Below are 17,804 nucleotides of genomic sequence, written 5' to 3'. Positions count from 1 at the left end.
CTGACTGGTCCACCCAGAACCACCTTAGAACTGTGCTCAGACACGGAAGGAACAGAAGGAATGAAGGAAATGAAGCAAAACCAGAAAACATAAACCTTTTTCTGTGTAAACCTCTTTCTTTTTCTGTTGGCAAAAGCCACCCCAAACGTAGACCCCAAAAACTCTTAGCCTTACTCAAACCGTATTCTCTTCTCCTTTTATAGACACCAAAGTGTCAGTTGGAAAGAGCCACCATTTATGGGTATTAATGTTGAGAAAAGCCACCATTAAGAGCCTTGAACGTTTCTCTTCCAACATTCATATTTGTGACCGTTGAACATGAAACGGTTTTGCAACTTTAATAGGTGTTATTATCATAACCATTTAGCAATTAATGGGGTAAAATGGAAACCGTTTTGGGCATTAAAAATAATCTTTTCATTTAAAAAAACACTCAATAGCCACTAGCTTTTGAAATAAGAGGGAAACAAAAGTTTGAATATTTTCCTCTAAATTTTAAAGACAGGGCAAAAATCACTTTTGCCTTTTCAAATTCTTTAAAATTTCCAACAATCCCCCACAAGATTCAAAATATAGTTACAATTTGAAAACGAAAGCATCTGAGCACATTAGAAAAATAAAGTGGATTCATACCGGTGTCTTTTGGACTTCAACCGATATTTAGGATAAACAGATTACGTTACCGAGTACAGGTAGAGTTAGACTCCTTCAACCTTTCCTCGTAGGTGTAACTGGCTAACCTGTTACCCACACCCTACCTTCGATTCCTTAGTGATTCATTCACAATATTGGAACATTTTGGCCTTGTTCCCCTCTTGGTTCTCATGAATGTTCTAGAGAATTACCCGTTAAATTCTCATAGGAAGCGGTCTCACCTCCACATTCACTTAGGTCAGTCATCAAGTGTGCACCGCAAGTACCACACCACCCAATTCAGGTTATGAACTGATTAAGAGTCTCAAACTCATCCTACCGCATTTGTAGTAAACACTATCTTTCAATATTTTGCATCTAGAAGTGGGAGGTGATAGTGTTAACAAACCATCTGTGACCGTTGGACATGAAACGGTTTTGCAACTTTAATAGGTGTTATTATCATAACCATTTAGCAATTAATAGGGTAAAATGGAAACCGTTTTGGGCATTAAAAATAATCTTTTCATTTAAAAAAAACACTCAAAAGTCACTTTTTGAAATAAGAGGGAAACAAAATTTTGAATCTTTTCCTCTAAATTTTAAAGACAAGGCAAAAATCACTTTTGGCTTTTCAAATTCTTTAAAATTTCCAATACCAAGTAGTGTTTAGTAGAGAATAGATACAATGGAGGTTCGTTCATGGACGTTGATTGTAATGTTGGTACTTTGGGTGGGGACATCCATTACTAACATATGCACATGCAACACTGATGCCAGAGTCCCCGGTGACACCGGAGTCTGGCGGAATCCCATGCCGGATTCCGAGCAAGGAACCATTGGTTCTGGTTATCACTTTGGCCAAATGGACCGGTGGAATCCGATATCCCCAACTACTCCTGCGAGCAACCCACCCCACAGCCCCCGCCTCCCCTGGCGGGCTAAACCTGGGAAACCTCCCGGTTACTAGGCAATAAAATGCCTTCTTATTTTCAATCTATGTATTATGTTTATGAAAATGATATCAGCACACCTATGGTTTTGATATTTGCACTAATCCTTCTTGTCTTTTATTATTTAAAGAGTTGTTAAAAGCTATTACAGTTCCCAAAAATTAAACTCTCACAGGCCAATTAAGAAAGAAAAGACAAGCTGAGTTTGTGCAATTATTGAAACATGGGTGTGCTGATATCATTCTCTAAGTTTAGTTATAGGGGCTTATGCACAGGTTTCTTATGTTTTCTTGTGAACGTGTTATAAAAGCCTGTATAAATATATGCGAAGGGCACCCAAGATGCGATGCCCTGGGGCTCCCTAACCTTTGCCACTTGACTAGACCATGAAATAAATGGGCAAAGCCTTTTGGGTTGCAAAGAACCAGAGTAAAGACAACCCAGAAAGGAAGTTGACACTTTAGGTTGTTTTAAATTAGAAAGAACTAGGACTCTTTCTTCTAGAATCGACAATAGCAGTTGATCTTGCCAGTGTCCCATTTTTCTGTTAATCTAGGGTTCCTCGGCCTTCGGAAGCTATTCTCCCACTGTAGATTGGGCTTGATCGACGATTTGAATCATTGATTCGTCAATCTGAAGGTCTTGATAATTTGATTATCTATCTGAAACATTCATCCCTAGATCGGCCAAGATGTACCGAAACAAGGTGGGTCCTACATGGACTAGGGAATTGTTGAATTTGGGGCAGCTTGTTGATGCTCTTCCTTTAAGCTTCTCTACTCAATATTGCTGCATACAAAGGTGTCCCAACATTTAAAAGGCTCTTGACTATCACCAGAGCCAACAATAGAAGTCTCATCATCGGACAATCCTAACCACCCAATTGATAGACAACCCTTAAAAGTCATCCTTCAAAACCACACTACCCACGACTCAGAAAGCAAGTTGGCAAAGATGATTATTGCTTTTAATTACAATAGATTTAAATTTCCTTATCTTGGTGGAAATTTCCAGAAACCAGAGAGTGAGTTGCCAAGAAATACAGTACCAACCTTGCCTTTTTAAACTATAAAAGATGGTATTGTTAGAATATGTGTTATCCAATGGTTGGATTGGGATAAGATCTCACCGTTGGATCATCTTGGAGGTAGATTGGGTAAGTTAGCTAAATGAGGCACGTGGATAAATTAGGCATGTAGATTAGAAGAGGCAACCAAAATAGATAAGGAAAGTAGATTTGATTAGGATTATTTTCTTCGATACTTATCTTGATCTCCCTTCTATGTTTATCATTTGAGTGTTCTATAAAAACACTCCTTGTGCTTAATGTAAATCATCCAAGATTAGTGAAAATCTCCAAAATTCTTCATGGTATCAGAGAAGGTCGATCCAACCTCGGCCTGATAAAACACTCGTCTTTTCCGCCGGGCCTCAAACAATCTGCACTCCTGCTGCAATTTTAACTCTGTCTCTATGCCTACCTTTCTCTCAGACCCACCCACAAACAGTTTGTGTGCGTCTCACACCCATCTACTCTATTTTCACACCCATCTACTCTATTTCCTCCGGCACTAGACTTGTCCTCTTCCGTCTCCTCCTTTCCCACCTTTTATGATGGATGTAAAAAGGGTGTGTGGAATCTGAGAGACACCACCAAAAAAAAAAAAAAAAAAAAAAGCTAGCAGGTTGTATGCCATTAAAGTCTGCAATTAAAGAGAGGATAAGTCTACCAACACTTAGATCAAGTCTCCACCTTCACAACAATCATCATCAACATTACTTGCAGCTTCTTTCTTTTTCTGTTCAAGAGCCTCTTTCACCTTTATATGCTCCTTAGGTGTCTGCGAATAACCCAAAGTGAAATTCCGATCTGATATCTTGTTTGATTCTTGCTTCATGGAGGAGAAATTTGATGGGTTTGGAGATTAATAACCCATATGTTCGATTCAACCCTTTTCTTTGTTTCTGGAAAGTACCCAACATTTAGTATTGGTCATGACACCCCTTGCTTCTACTTTTTTTTGTCAACGTGTCTTCCCATGCCTTTTTTTAACCCCATTGTTTTCTTGAAAGCCCGTCTCATCTCACAACCCCATATTTGATATATGCACTGTTTTTCACGTATTGTCCCAATATTTGCCATCAATGTTTTTGTCACGCCTCTCAATTTCTTACTTTCTCTCTTCTTTTCTAAATCTTAAGATCTCATTTAATGTATTTCAGTTGAGGTACCTTATTTAGGTGCGTGCCTGGAATATTATCTCCTTTTAGTTGAGGCGCTTCATTTCTTTTGAAGTGCGTGCCTGAAACAGAGTTTTCCATACCATGAGAATCGGTAAAACCGATCCATGTTGTCTTGCCCATCGAGGCCTTTTCTTGCCTATTCCGGCATTGGTCCATAGTGACCCAATTCTTGCCCATTCCGGCTTTGGTCCTTAGTGACCCATTTCTACTCATCCATCAAGGCTTGAGTATCATCTAGTCCCATCGAGGCTATGATCTATTGGCTTTTAAGCCCTCTTCGTGACACATCAACAAGCGGCATCTTCTTCGGCAACCATCATCAATGATCATTGGCAGCAACATCAGTCTTCATTATAGGATCTTCGTCATCGACTTTTGAAAGTGTGCATCAAATCGGTTGATTTTGATTACATTTGTATTTTGGGGAATTCTATTGTACTGGGAATTTTTTTATTGTTGTCAAACGTATATCGATTTTCAATCCATATACGTTTGAGGGGGCATGTTAGAATATGTGTTATCCAATGGTTGGATTGGGATAAGATCTCACCGTTGGATCATCTTGGAGGTAGATTGGGTAAGTTAGCTAAATGAGGCACGTGGATAAATTAGGCATGTAGATTAGAAGAGGCAACCAAAATAGATAAGGAAAGTAGATTTGATTAGGATTATTTTCTTCTATACTTATCTTGATCTCCCTTCTATGTTTATCATTTGAGTGTTCTATAAAAACACTCCTTGTGCTTAATGTAAATCATCCAAGATTAGTGAAAATCTCCAAAATTCTTCAGGTATATGAACAAGTAGTGTTTAGTAAGCAATAGATGTAATAGAGGATTGTCCATGGGCACTGAGTGTTATGTTGGTACTTGGGGTGTTGACATCAATTACCAACATATGCAGATGCAACACTGATGCCGGAGTCCCCGGTGACACTGGAGTCAGGCCGGAGAATCCCATGCCGGATTCCCAGCAAGGAACCATTGGTTCTGGTTATCTCTTTGCCCAAAAGAAAGTTGTCGAACGCTCCGGCCCCTCCGGCTCCACCGGTGGCCCTCTGGCCCCCCGGCGGGATGAACCTGGGCCACCTCCCGGTTACTAACCAATAAATGCCTTCATTTTCAATCTCTATATTATCTTTAGGAAAATGGTTTCAGCATACCCATGTTTTCATATTTACACTGACCCTTCCTGTATTTTATTATTTAAAGAGCTGTTACGGTTCCCAAAAAACTCTCACAGGCTATTTAAGAAAGAAAAGACAAGCTGGGTTTGTGCAGTTATTAAACATAGGTGTGTTGGTATCATTTCCCTATGTTTATTCATGTTTTTTTTTGTACTTGGCTGTCTATTCATGCTGTTGATTATTGTTAGGATGGGTAGATTATGAAGTTATTTTAGTTATGTATTTTGAATTTCAAATATGGTTAGTTACAAGTAGTTATGCACACGTTTCTTATGTTTTTCTTGTAAATGCAAAGGCTACCCAGGATTGGATCCGGTTTTCTCCTTTTAAATCCATTCCATATGAACAATACTCTTGAAAGAAAGTGATCAGATCGAATTCTCCATTTTAGACTTTAGTCTAGAGAGAATAGAGACGTGTTCTCATGAAATGGTTCAGATCTGAACTGAGAGCAGATCTGAACCTTTTTCTCTGGTTTTGGCATATAATTCCTTGCCTCAAAGTCCAATGTCTTTGAATTTCATTCACAGCAGGAAGGAAACTCACCTACTGAAGATTATAGCACATTCTAGAAATATAAAATATACATTCAGCAGCTAAGTTTTAAGGCACACCTCAGATTGAAGATATTCAATGTCAGTAAAGTGATATGCAGTTAGGGAATTCTATGACCAAACCTTCAATGGAGATGTTTGCCCTCAACAGTATGGCATGTAAAATCAGAAGCTGAAGACATTTGTGATTCCTTTGGGAACTGTCTATCAGAATGCCATCATTTTATTCCCTCTTTTGCAAGATTTCAATTGGATGTTGTGGAGAGAACTCACGATTCTAGAATTCTCTCCTGGAATTACATTTGGTTCTTGCATTTGTTTTAGATCCAATGCAAATCAGTAAATGCACTAACTCTATCAGATCGGAAGGTTCTATATCAACAATTCGACTTAGATCGGATCAGACCATTCAGGAAAAACCGAGAACACAAGTTCTATGATTGTGCTTGACACGGATCGGGTCTGATTGCTTCAAGTTTCGCCGGATTTTGTGAGCAAGATAAAAAACGTGAAAACGATTTTCCAATCAGAGTTCTCCTTAAATATTCATCAAACCACCACATTAGTGTTAACTTACCAACTTCTCCAATAGCTTAAGCTGTTGGAGAAAGGTGTTATTTATCTTTTATACTTTAACATTCCCCCGCACGTGTGGCCCACTTGGCAAACACGTGGCACATGTGGTCCCACTTTGGGCTGACCATTGCATGTGGATTTTCGCTATCCGGGAGGTTTGAACTCGAGACCTTTGGCTTTGATACCATGTTAACTTACCAACTTCTCCAATAGCTTAAGCTGTTGGAGAAAGGTGTTATTTATCTTTTATACTTTAACAATTAGATGCTCGATCGATACATGGATGAGATTTCTGATGTTTCTTGCTACAATTGATTTTGAGTTCTTTCTTTTTCCTTCCAAAATCAACAAGGATTAAGAAATTCCTGCTGATTGTACTGATGCTAATTGACTCAGTTTGATCCAGAATCTCTCATTTCCTTGGAAAATCTATTGGTATTTAAGGCATTTCACCTTGTTTCCAAAAAGGGTTATTTTTGTGGCATTTTAAAGCATTTAAGATCTTCGTTTTAAAAACTTCCTTTTCCTTCTGTATTTAATTTTCAAAATGCCTTACCGCATTCTGTTTAACCAGTCCTAATTTTTGAGGCATTTAACCGGTTCGATTGGTTCCCATGTTTGATTGTGATGCATTTAAACTCCTATTTTTTAGGCATTTAAATGAAAAAAATATTCTCACATAAAATTGAGATAACCTATGACCGGGGTTTGTTTATTCCTAAATCCGCTTCTCCTCGGTCATGACTAAGTGTGTCACCCTCAAATCAGCCTTTAGTTTTTCAGTGAAAGGCTGAGATTAAAAGACAAGTTTTTGGAGTGAATCATCTCAGCCCTTCAAAAAAAAGTGAATTACTGATTTGGGGGAGACACACTTAGCCATGACGGAGGTTAAACGATCTCTAAAGTTTGGCTAAGGCTCACTAAGTAGGTGTGAAAAAAGAAAATTCTTAATTATATTGTTTTTAAATTTAAATTATTTAGAAACAAAATATAGAAAACATGACCTAACCTCTACCGTTCATTCTAAATTCCAACACCTAATATGTCTAGGCCTCTAGGGTCCAAAAGCAAGGTAATTTAACCTCAATAAGTTCTACCTGTACATCATCTCCACAAGATGACCCTAAACCTCCGATTTGTAGACGGACGGTAACTTATGAAAAATTTTATAAATCGAAGGGTCAGGATCATCCTATGGAGATGATTTACGGGGTACAGCCTATTTACATTGTGGCCAAATCCAACAAATAAATAGCTTGAATCATCTTATGAAGTGGGCCCCACTGTACTTTTTGAAACATACTGGACTTTAAACTCACACACCATATAAAATCTCCCCTTGTTCTATCCATGAATCCTATTTCTATATTCCAATTTTTTTTTTTATATTCTTAACATAGAAGCCACAGTAAATTGTTACAGTACACAAACAAACAAGAGAAAAATGAGTGTTTTCATCACAAAATGTGAATGGGCTTATATTTTTAAATGTGAATGGGATTTTTTTTTTTAAATTAAAGCAATTTGATTTGAAATTTATGTCACCCCCCCGAGCAAATTCCTGGCTCCACTCCTGTTCCTTTCAATAGTGATTTTTACCCGAAAACCCCCCACTTTTGCTTTGTAGAAGCCACCTTAATATCCTTGATTTAGTTCTATTGAAATCCTTCCATCGAGTGGGTTATGTAATGAAAAACTCGTCGGAGATCTTTGGCAGAAAATGATACCAACGAGTTGAACGAGCATCAAACTCGCACCCGATGGTGGCTGAACATAAATAAAAGACAACGGCTCCCCTAATCGATTGAAAAGTTCATCTTTCTTATGAAATCACCATAACTTCAAAGAAAAGACAAGATCGGACATCGTCTTTACCTCGAGCTCAACTTCTTGGCTTTGAAGATTCTTCCCAATTGGCTCTGTAGAATCAATCTCCTCTAGCCGCCTTTCTCTCTCTTTCTTGGTTTTCTTCTAAACAAATTAACTCTCATCATTAGTATTAATTTATACTTTTCATTAAGGAGAACTGATTCCAGCCATAAAATTTTGAGAAAAATACCCCTCACTAACTCCTTTTTTTTAACACTAGGGAAAATATGGTTATCGATAATGACTTTCTACAGAGCATTGAGAAAAATAATACAATTATTGGTATTATGGCTCCATGTGGTGCCATTAGCAATGATTTTTATTTTTCAATTAATCAAGAGAAGGTATGATGTGGACCTCCAGCTACTTTAACAGCTTATATTTAAGTAAATGGTTGAAGATTTGCTCGGTCTTGGTTATGTCGAAGGAATAATGTTTACCAGCATCATAGTAATTCCTTCAGGCAGTTCTCGTGGAAGTTGCCAGTGAGGTTCTCATTTGGCCTCCGTGGTCTAGCCAGGGCCTTGCAGGTATATATGGCTTAGTACCTACAATTATGGCCTCACTAATGTCAGTTTGGTCGAGCAATTCCTATTCACTGAGATCAGTCTTAGCTTCTACCACGGTGATCTCATAGTTGGGATCTCTTTAGTAGGTCCCTTTGGACGAGATCTTTCTTTGGTCTTCTTCCTCAATCTAGCCCTCGTATCTTGAAGCTTGACAGGCCAAATGGAAGAGGTCTATAAACTTTTTACCCACGAAATTTTTTCGTAACGCTAAACTGAGCCCATTCTAGGCCAATTTTACATAATCGGCCTGTTGTAAATTAGAGTGGCATTTGTTCATGGCCCTTCTGAATCGGGCAATCTACGACTCTACTGATTCGCTGGGTAGTTGTCTTAGTATAGCCAAATCTGCGATGTTTACTTCCGGTCCATTTCGGTAAAATTTGGAATGGAAAGCATGTTCCATGTCTCAACTAGGGGTGCAACTCGGGTCGGGTTCAACCCGAAAATAGGTCAGGTCGGGGTCGGGTTCTGGTTGAGTTTCCCAACCTGGGTTGAGTTCAGGTTAGGTTTGGGTTGAGGGGTTGGGCAACCGGACCCGAGTGAAACCCGACATTTTGTTATCATTTTTTTACTTAAGTAAGCATAAAAAGTCGGGTTGGGTCGGATTGAACTCGGGTCAGGTCGGGTTGGCCTCAACCCGACCCGAGTTGTACCCCCAGTCTCAACTTTATCGGGTGGCAGACCGATGTACCAATTGAAGGCCAGTCTTGTGAGAGAGTTGGGAAAATGCCCAAGTTTATTAACTCCATAGCTTGTCTCTCCTCATTGGGCAGTGAAACGACCTATGCGATTGACGGTAAACTGGTTATCTTCCATAGAAAATAGTGTGAATTCTGGAACTCGGAATCTCCTAAGGTATGAGTAGTAGAGGTCATACCAGTCGGACTATGGTTTCCTGTACACCGGCTTATGTGTCGGTCTAAACATCGAACCGAGTTGTTGTTGTTGTATTATCTCCATGACCTTATCTCTATTTAGGGCGATGTACTGGGGAATGCAGGAATGCAGTTGTCACAGACGAAAGGTTAGTTTAGACCTATCCAAGGGTCAGGCAGTATCTGTTTCCCCCCACTTCCACCTAGCGGTGCACCCCTCAGGTTCACCAGGGGGGATTGGATGTGGCATGCAAGTTTAGTTTTGGTTTCCATTATTATTCCCCTGAAAACCAGTTCCATTCTCAGATTGCGTACCACCATTAGGACCAATCACGATCTTATTTGGTCTTACGGTTTCAAGGTCTGTTCGAATTGTCATGGAGGACCACGCCTGCTGTTGAGGCATAGTAGTGGTGAGGTCGTTAGCTGCGATGATGTTTGCACTTTACCAAAGTGCGTACAATGTTCTTTGACTAGTACATTTTTTTTTTTAAAGAAGGCAACAGAATATGTATATGTATATATATATATATATATATATATATATATATATATATATATATATATATATATATATATATAGATGTATAAGAAGAACCGAGATGGTCCTGTTGGAACAATGAGCAGAGAAAATAGCAAAACAATAACTCAAGGGGGGAGATAGTCAAAACACTCCAATTCGGTCAGAGAAACACCGCTCTTAGCCAGGGAGTCGGCTGCCTCATTGGCCGATCTCCGGACATGCTGAAATACCATGGAGTAGCCCTTTGCTCTATCCTCTATCTCCTCAAAGAGAGGCACAAGTCGCCAAGGGGGAGAAGCGGCTCCCGAAAGCCAGCGAATAACATTTACGGAGTCGCCTTCGACTATCAGTCTGTCGCACTCCAAGCGAGGCATGGAGAGAATCCCACTGTGAACGGCTCTAACCTCCGCCTCAGTCGAGTCGGCAAATCCAAGAGGCCCCGAATAGGCCCAAATGACTTCCCCTTTGTGATTCCGACATAACCCCCCCACTCCAGCCGCTCCTGGGTTGCCGAGAGAGGAACCGTCAAAATTGAGCTTCAGAGACCCCGGCGGCGGGGGGGGAGCAGGAGGGCCGAGATTTCACTTTGGTAACCGATTCCATACATATGGTGGACCACCCTTCCCAGAGGGCATACGCAGAAACAAACCGAAAAAGAGGAAGTGAACGGGCCCAGGAGATGACCGCTGCTACCACCTGTATATATATCCAATATGGGGCCCGGGCCTTCCCTTCAAAGACCCGCGCATTCCGCTCTTTCCACAAGAACCACTAGGATGCTAAGAGACACATCTTCCACAAAATTCTACCTTTCCTCTTCCACGGAGCCCAGTCCCAACTCCGAATAAATTCGGCCATAGAATTGGAAGCAACCCAACTGACTCCAAATCTAGAAAAGAGATGACCCCAAATATATGAAGCAACCTGGCAATGTATAAAAAGGTGGTCGATGGATTCCCCGGCGGATAGACATAGGGGGCAGTGATCCACCAGCCACATTCCTCGCTTCCGCAAGAAATCCATCGTCTGAATTCGTCCCCAGCTAACCGACCACCCAAAGAAAGCAACTCTTGGAGGGCACGCGTGACGCCAAACCGCGGAGGACGCATGTTCCACTAGAGTGGGGGTCAGATGGATATAAAAAGATTTAACGGAGAAAATTCCCGACGGATTCCAAATCCAAATTCGACGATCTACGCCCGAAGACTTGATGTAGCAGGAGGCCAATAAGGATATGAGGGCGCTGTAATCGCTTAACTCCCGAACAAAGAAGGCTCTGCGGAACTTGGGAGTCCACCCCACTTGCCCTTGTACCCGAGCGAAACATTCCGATACCCAAGCATCTTTCTGAGAAGATACAATATATAAGGCAGGAAACAAAACTTGAAGAGAATTGGGCGAACACCAAGGGTCCTGCCAAAACCGAATGCGGTCCCCCCTATTGACTAGTACATTTTTAAATGCAATTTGGTGAAGTGCAACTAAATGCAATGGCACCTTTGAGTTTAGCATTCCTCATGGAGGGATTGTAAGTAAAAGGGACCCAAGCTCAGCCCACCCGGAGAACTCCTAGCCACTATCCTCATAAGTTGAGGATTTTTAGCAGTCATAAACCTACAAAACAGTAGCTTTCATCCAACCCCAAGTTGATTTGTCGTGACTTCTATGTACCACGTGGGAGGTAGACCCCTGAGATCATAAAGCTGACGTAAGAAAAGTCACGTCTGACCTAGCCGCCGATCGTCATTGACCCATGTGCTATTGAATCCCTGTGGGCCGTTCTCAAACATCCTCCTTAACCAATTTCTCATCCTTTCTTCTCGAACTACTTTTCCTCATTTCTATTTTATTATTCATGGTCTAAATCCTCTCTTTGATTTGGGTATTTAATGGGTGTGCTTCACATATATTCAACATTCATAGACTACAAAAGGAAGTGCAAGGAGGACTTCAAACAAACCAAATTTCAAGGCAAACATCCACCCTTTCCCTCCCATCTTTCCCAAATGGATTCCCCTCTCTCATATTCTCAAAATTCCGAATTCTCGCCGGAATTCTCACCGGAATCTTCGTCGGGGTCACCGGAATTTTTTTCGTGGAATGAGCTCTTCTTCAAGGAGGAACCCCTTCCTTTCAACGAAAACGACTCCGAAGAGATGCTTCTCTTTAATGTTATAACACATGCATCCAAAGAAGCATCTGAAACCCCCTTCTTGGCTCAAATTAGGGAAGAGGAGGTCAATTCAAAGGCTAAATCGGAGGTGAAAGTGAAGGAAAAGTGTTACAGAGGTGTCCGAAGACGTCCGTGGGGCAAATTCGCTGCCGAGATAAGGGACTCGACTAGGCGTGGGATACGGGTTTGGCTTGGAACGTTTGATAGTGCGGAGGCGGCTGCTCTCGCGTATGATCAAGCCGCGCTTTTGATGCGTGGGTCATTGGCGATTTTAAATTTTCCTGTAGAACATGTCCAGGATTCGCTAAGCAATATGCCGCGTGGTGAAGATGAGTGTTCCCCTGTGGTGGCTCTAAAGAAGAGGCACTCCATGAGAAGGAAGTCTATGGGTAGGAAAAATAGGGGGAGTGATTTAAGGATAGAGAATGTAGTGGAATTGGAGGATTTAGGAGTGGATTATCTAGAGGAGCTTCTAAGTTCATGTTGCTAGCCTTCTTGGATCTTGTTTATAAATTCTTACTTTGTTTGTTCTCTTCCCTTTCTTTGTTTAACATGAGAGCAACTCTCTGTTCAGTTGAGTTTTCAATTCTTTTCTTTCTTTCTTTCTTTTTCCCATCCATCCTAGGGATGTAATATTGTAATAGTATGAATCCTTTTTTTGATTTCTTTCTTCTTCAAGTGGTTTCTTTAAGGAAATGTTATTGGCACAACTATGTTTTAATAATTGCACAGACACACTTGTTTTTTTCTTTTTTAATTGGCTTGTGAGCTCTTTTTGAGAACTGTAATAACCATTTGACAGCTCTTTAAATACTAAATGACAAGATGCATTAGTGAAAATATCAAAACATGGTTGTGCTGATATCATCTCCCTTTCTTTATTCAATTGGTAAAGTGTAAAGAAGGTGGATAAGACTATAAGAGTTTATCTGCATCACTATGTGGGCCTCAATCATAATCAGAGTTTTGATGTGCAATTTAATGGAACTCCTTTGTTTTGATTTTTGCACTCCCTCTATCTAACACTTTCCTTGATCATTTTTCCAACTCCCAAGTTTTTTTCCAACCCCAAATTGAATAAGTTTTGAAATAAAGAAAGGAGTGTCAATATCAAAACAAGGCAGTGCAGATTATGATATCTACTTATAATACAAACTGATATAGCTGTCATGGAGAAATTAACACAAACTAATATCTACTTGTAACATTGTCGGCCACCATATAATTTCTCTGTATATAAAATAACTCAAGAGGGCTGTGTCATATTCAAAGTTTTCTAAGTCTCTTCAGGCTTGAAGACTTCAACCAAAAGGATTTGTGGGTTGAAAAAAAAAAAAAAAAGCTGTCTTCATCTTATCATATAGCATTCCACTACTTATCATATAGCATTCCACTATTTGGAACTTTTCCATTTGTCTGACTAGATGAGGAAGGAAGGATAGTAGTCCTCGAACAAACAAAATTGGTGAGGCACCCTAAACTGACATCACCCAGAACCCCATCTGTTTACTTGATCCTGGACGTACCCTTCTGGTTTATGGCTTTGGGTTACACACCCTTGGCTCGGCCGAAACCCTCCAATTATGTATTGACCCAAACCACCTAAGACTAGCCAAAATTTCATCAATTCTTATTGTGAGCGAGACCCTCAACTGTATTAACATAGGCCGATTCTCATCCATTGAACCTTGTCCTACCCAAAGGTCTCATTTTCAGTCCTAAACCTTCGCCCAATGAGACTTCTGGTGGCCATTGCCTAATGAGACTCGTGGCGAAATATATTGGTCTCGAGGGGATCCTTGCATTGCAAAGATTCTGGCGAATCCGCATTGGCCGACCTCAATTAGAGGAGTGAAAAGCTTCGAAGATTCATCAATCCATCATCCCACGGGACTTGTTTTTCGCCGAAAGGTAGGTGATCCATTCTCATCCGGTATACTAGATTTTCCATGATATATGATGATGTATGTCTTTTAGTGGTTAAGTTTTCCAATTAATCGGCACTCTATAGATTTGAAAGCCTACTCCAGTCAAGGTTTGGAAATTTCTTTGAAAAATGATTTTTGAACAATACCTTGTGGAATTCGTCAGCTTATTAATCGTGTTTGTCATGATTTCAGACCCGGTTGGTCCATGATGTAGATCGATATGCTACTAGATATAGTATGCGAGCATGTTTTGATTGATTTCCATTTGTAATTGTTTTGAATAACATATGTTCTTATGCTATTAGATGTATCATGTGACCATCTTCCGATTGATTTCCATGCGCGATTGTTTGAATAACAACATTTTCTTTTAAAACCAGTTACCTAGCAATATGTGAAGGATGCTACTTGTATTTCCCATGGATTGGGTATTAAATGCTATGTTGAGACTGGCTTTCTAAAATTCATATGTGAGTTGTGACCCATGTGGAACTTGATGTTGAATCACTTGTAAAATTATATGGAAATGTTTGCAGAGTTTTTATATTAGCGTCAAAAAGCTACCACCCTTGATATTTGATCTAACAGCAGCACACTTTTCAAGAGACTGCTGTTGGATCAAATATCAAGGGTGGAACTTTTGAAGTACCACCTTGACGCTACTTCACAGTCGGGCACCATATAATTCACTCTCATTTTTGTATGGAGTGTATCCGTCAGTATGCGTATCCCTGACATGGACTTGGTGCCCAATTACCCATCACGTAGACCATGGTCGAATGTTGCCCGTAACAGAGCTCGGGCCACTGGTACGCACATTGCTGGTGTTTGTCATCCTTCACCATCGACTGTGTATTATTGGCCATCAGTATGCGTATTGCTGACGTGGATTTGGTACCCATCATGAAACCATGGGCGAATGTTGCCCATAACAGATCTCGGACCACCAGTATGCGTATTGTTAGTGTTTTGTAATGGAGCTTCGGCCACCAGTGCGCGTATCGCTGGTTTTTTGTCATCTTTCGTTGTCACCTGTGTATCACGGGTCACCATTATGCGTATTTAAATAAGCTTTTGACCCTACGGGATACCCGAGGCTGTTGCGCGTGCAGGCCTAGGACCTCGGGCCAGGCAATGAAAGAATCTCTTATATGTGTATAGGATTTATCGTAAATGTTTGATCTGTTGTGAATTTTCAATGGGTTAAATGAACTTGATCTCGTTAACCTAGAAGACGCTAAAAAAGAAGGAATAAGACGAAGAAATAACTTCATCTAGTTTTCACTTGCATAGAAGGAACTTTAGCTAAAATTCTACCCAAAGTAAGAAGAGGGTTCTTTATTCTGACTCCAAAAGTTCAAAGAACCCTTACTTTTCTACTTGATGTGGGTAAAGAAGACTGCTGGTTTCATGTGCAAGTGGATAATCATTCAAGTGGATCTATGCATATAATAACTCAAGTGGACTGAGTCATAGTCAAAGTTTTCTAAGTCTCTTTAGGCTTGCAGATTGCAACCAACATGGGGCCACGTCCAATCTCCTAGAGGATTCTTGGGTCCCTTGTGGCTTAAAAAAAGCTATCTTCATCTTACTGAAGTATTTGGAACTTTTGCATTTGTCTCTCTAGATGGGGAACTCCTCGAAGTATCAAAGATTCACCCTACTATCAGCCTTGGCGTAGCAAACTATAAGGTACTTATAATTAAATACATGTGACTAATGAACTTTTGGCTTTTGAATGTGAAACATTAGCCATTTATTGCTTTAACTCTCTGTTTGGAGGCGACTACGAATTGCTATACATCACACTAAAATGTACCTCTAATAAACAAAGCACAAGCATCAATCAAGTTTTCTTTTACCTCATAATATCAGTGATGTAATTTATATCATGTGCCCAGCTGACTGACCATAAATTGTTGAGCTCACCATAAGTTGTTGAGCTCAGCTGACTGACCAGAAGTTGTTGAGCTCAGCTGACCGACCAGAAACTACCGATTGACGGACCATGTTGTTGATCGACCTAAGCGTACCGAGCAATGACTACTTGGCCCAGAAGAACCCAAGGAAGTGTGATGGAGGTAAAAATCGTCGGCCCTGCAAGGTGTTTAGAGTAAAAGGGTAATTTCACTACCTCGGCCCTGCAAGAAACTGCAAAACACGTTCGCAGGGTATTCTAGGAAACCTTTGTTTATGGGAACTACCTTAGAGAGATATACTTAGAAGGAGATATTCCAGAAAACAAGCCTAACAAGGAAAGACACCTTGAAAGGCAAGACTCCTTAAAGGCTTGGGACTCTAGTCTACAAAAACGGGTACAAACTTCGAGGTACGCATTCAAAATCTCATTCATTATTCACATCTAGACTCCAATTCTCTCCAGCTCGTACTGCTATTGCCTCTCCTGACTTAAGCATCGGAGAGTCTTCCCGGAGTCAACTCCGACTCTATTTCCGACTAGTTTCATATGTGCAGTCATCCTCCTAGAGTTGGGCCCAGTGCGGGTTCTCTTCCGGGGTGTTGGGGTTCCACGCAAAAGCAAATAGTCCCACATCGGTAAAGTGAAGTGGATGGGGATGGGTTATAAGGGAATGGGCACCCTCCCTCTAACGGCTAGCTTTTAGGGGTGAGTTCTACCCGGTTAAATTCCCTTCAAATGGTATCAGAGCTGGGGCGTGGTAACTCCCGGGAAGATCTCGGTAACCCCGGTGTGCCTCTGAGGACGGTGGAATTCCCTCGGAGAAGATCCCGTAGTTCCCACGTTGCCGTGGTGTGGAGGGGCGAGATGGTCCACGTTGCTTCCACGTGGAGGGAGAGATTGTTGGGGTTCCACGCAAAAGCAAACAGTCCGACATCGGTAAAGTGAAGTGGATGGGGATGGGTTATAAGGGAATGGGCACCCTCCCTCTAACGGCTGCTTTTAGGGGTGAGTTGTACCCGGTTAAATTCCCTTCACAGGGGTCTATCCAGATTTCGGCAGCAACATTCCTCTTTTTTCATTTTTTTCCGTCATCTATTCCTTTTGTTTCCCTTCTTATTCCTCTTCTTTTCCATTTTTCAATGTCTTCCATTTTCCGGCGTCGATTCTTCTTTTCTTTTTCCTTCTTCCTCCTATTTTCTTCTCTTTCTTCTTCTTCTTACCGTTTTGCTTCCTCTACCTCTTCTTCTCCTTCTTTTTCCTCTGCTTTCTCCTCCTCTTCTCTGCCAAGGAAGACATCTAACGGCTATGGGCAGGGCTGCAAACGAACTTGGCACCAATCTAGGAAGAGGAAGAGGGGACGTTCGGAGAAGAAGGAAAAATGTATAATCCTTATTTCTATGCTTTATATGCACTTGAGGGAAAAAAGACTTAATGCGGCGTCATAGGTTTGGGAACCAAACTTCAACCACCATCTACCGATAATTTCGGAAATAAAGCGTAATTTTCAAAGAAATTTCCCTAATTTCTCTTATTTGAAGCATTTCCAACAGCCTTGTTTGTCTGATCATAAATATGCCTTCATTTGGCTGTCTTTTTTGTTTGTATTTTCCTCAAAATATAGGCATATGCAGAAAAAGAATATACAAAAGGGGATTGCATTGATGAAAAAGAGGGTGGGAATATAATTTCTTTTTTATTTTTTGTAATTTCCTTAGAAAAAGATTGTAGGATGCTCCTCCATGACTTTACTTACGATTGGCCATCCCCCAAGGAATCACTTGTCTCGTAGCTTTGATGAAC

At 40.7% G+C, this 17,804-nt stretch overlaps 1 pseudogene; it reads left to right on the top strand.

Annotated features, from left to right (window-relative positions):
* The first annotated feature begins 11,781 nt into the window (after positions 1 to 11,781).
* On the top strand, positions 11,782 to 12,868 carry LOC143859148 (ethylene-response factor C3 pseudogene; annotated as a pseudogene).
* The last annotated feature ends 4,936 nt before the right edge of the window (positions 12,869 to 17,804 follow it).

This window comes from Tasmannia lanceolata, unplaced genomic scaffold (genome assembly GCF_043159265.1).
Source record: "Tasmannia lanceolata isolate RefF3 unplaced genomic scaffold, GAP_Taslan_0.1 ptg000029l, whole genome shotgun sequence".
Taxonomy (NCBI): Eukaryota; Viridiplantae; Streptophyta; class Magnoliopsida; order Canellales; family Winteraceae; genus Tasmannia; species Tasmannia lanceolata.
Note: the sequence above shows the minus strand (reverse complement) of the source record. Positions and strands in the feature narration are given on the sequence as shown.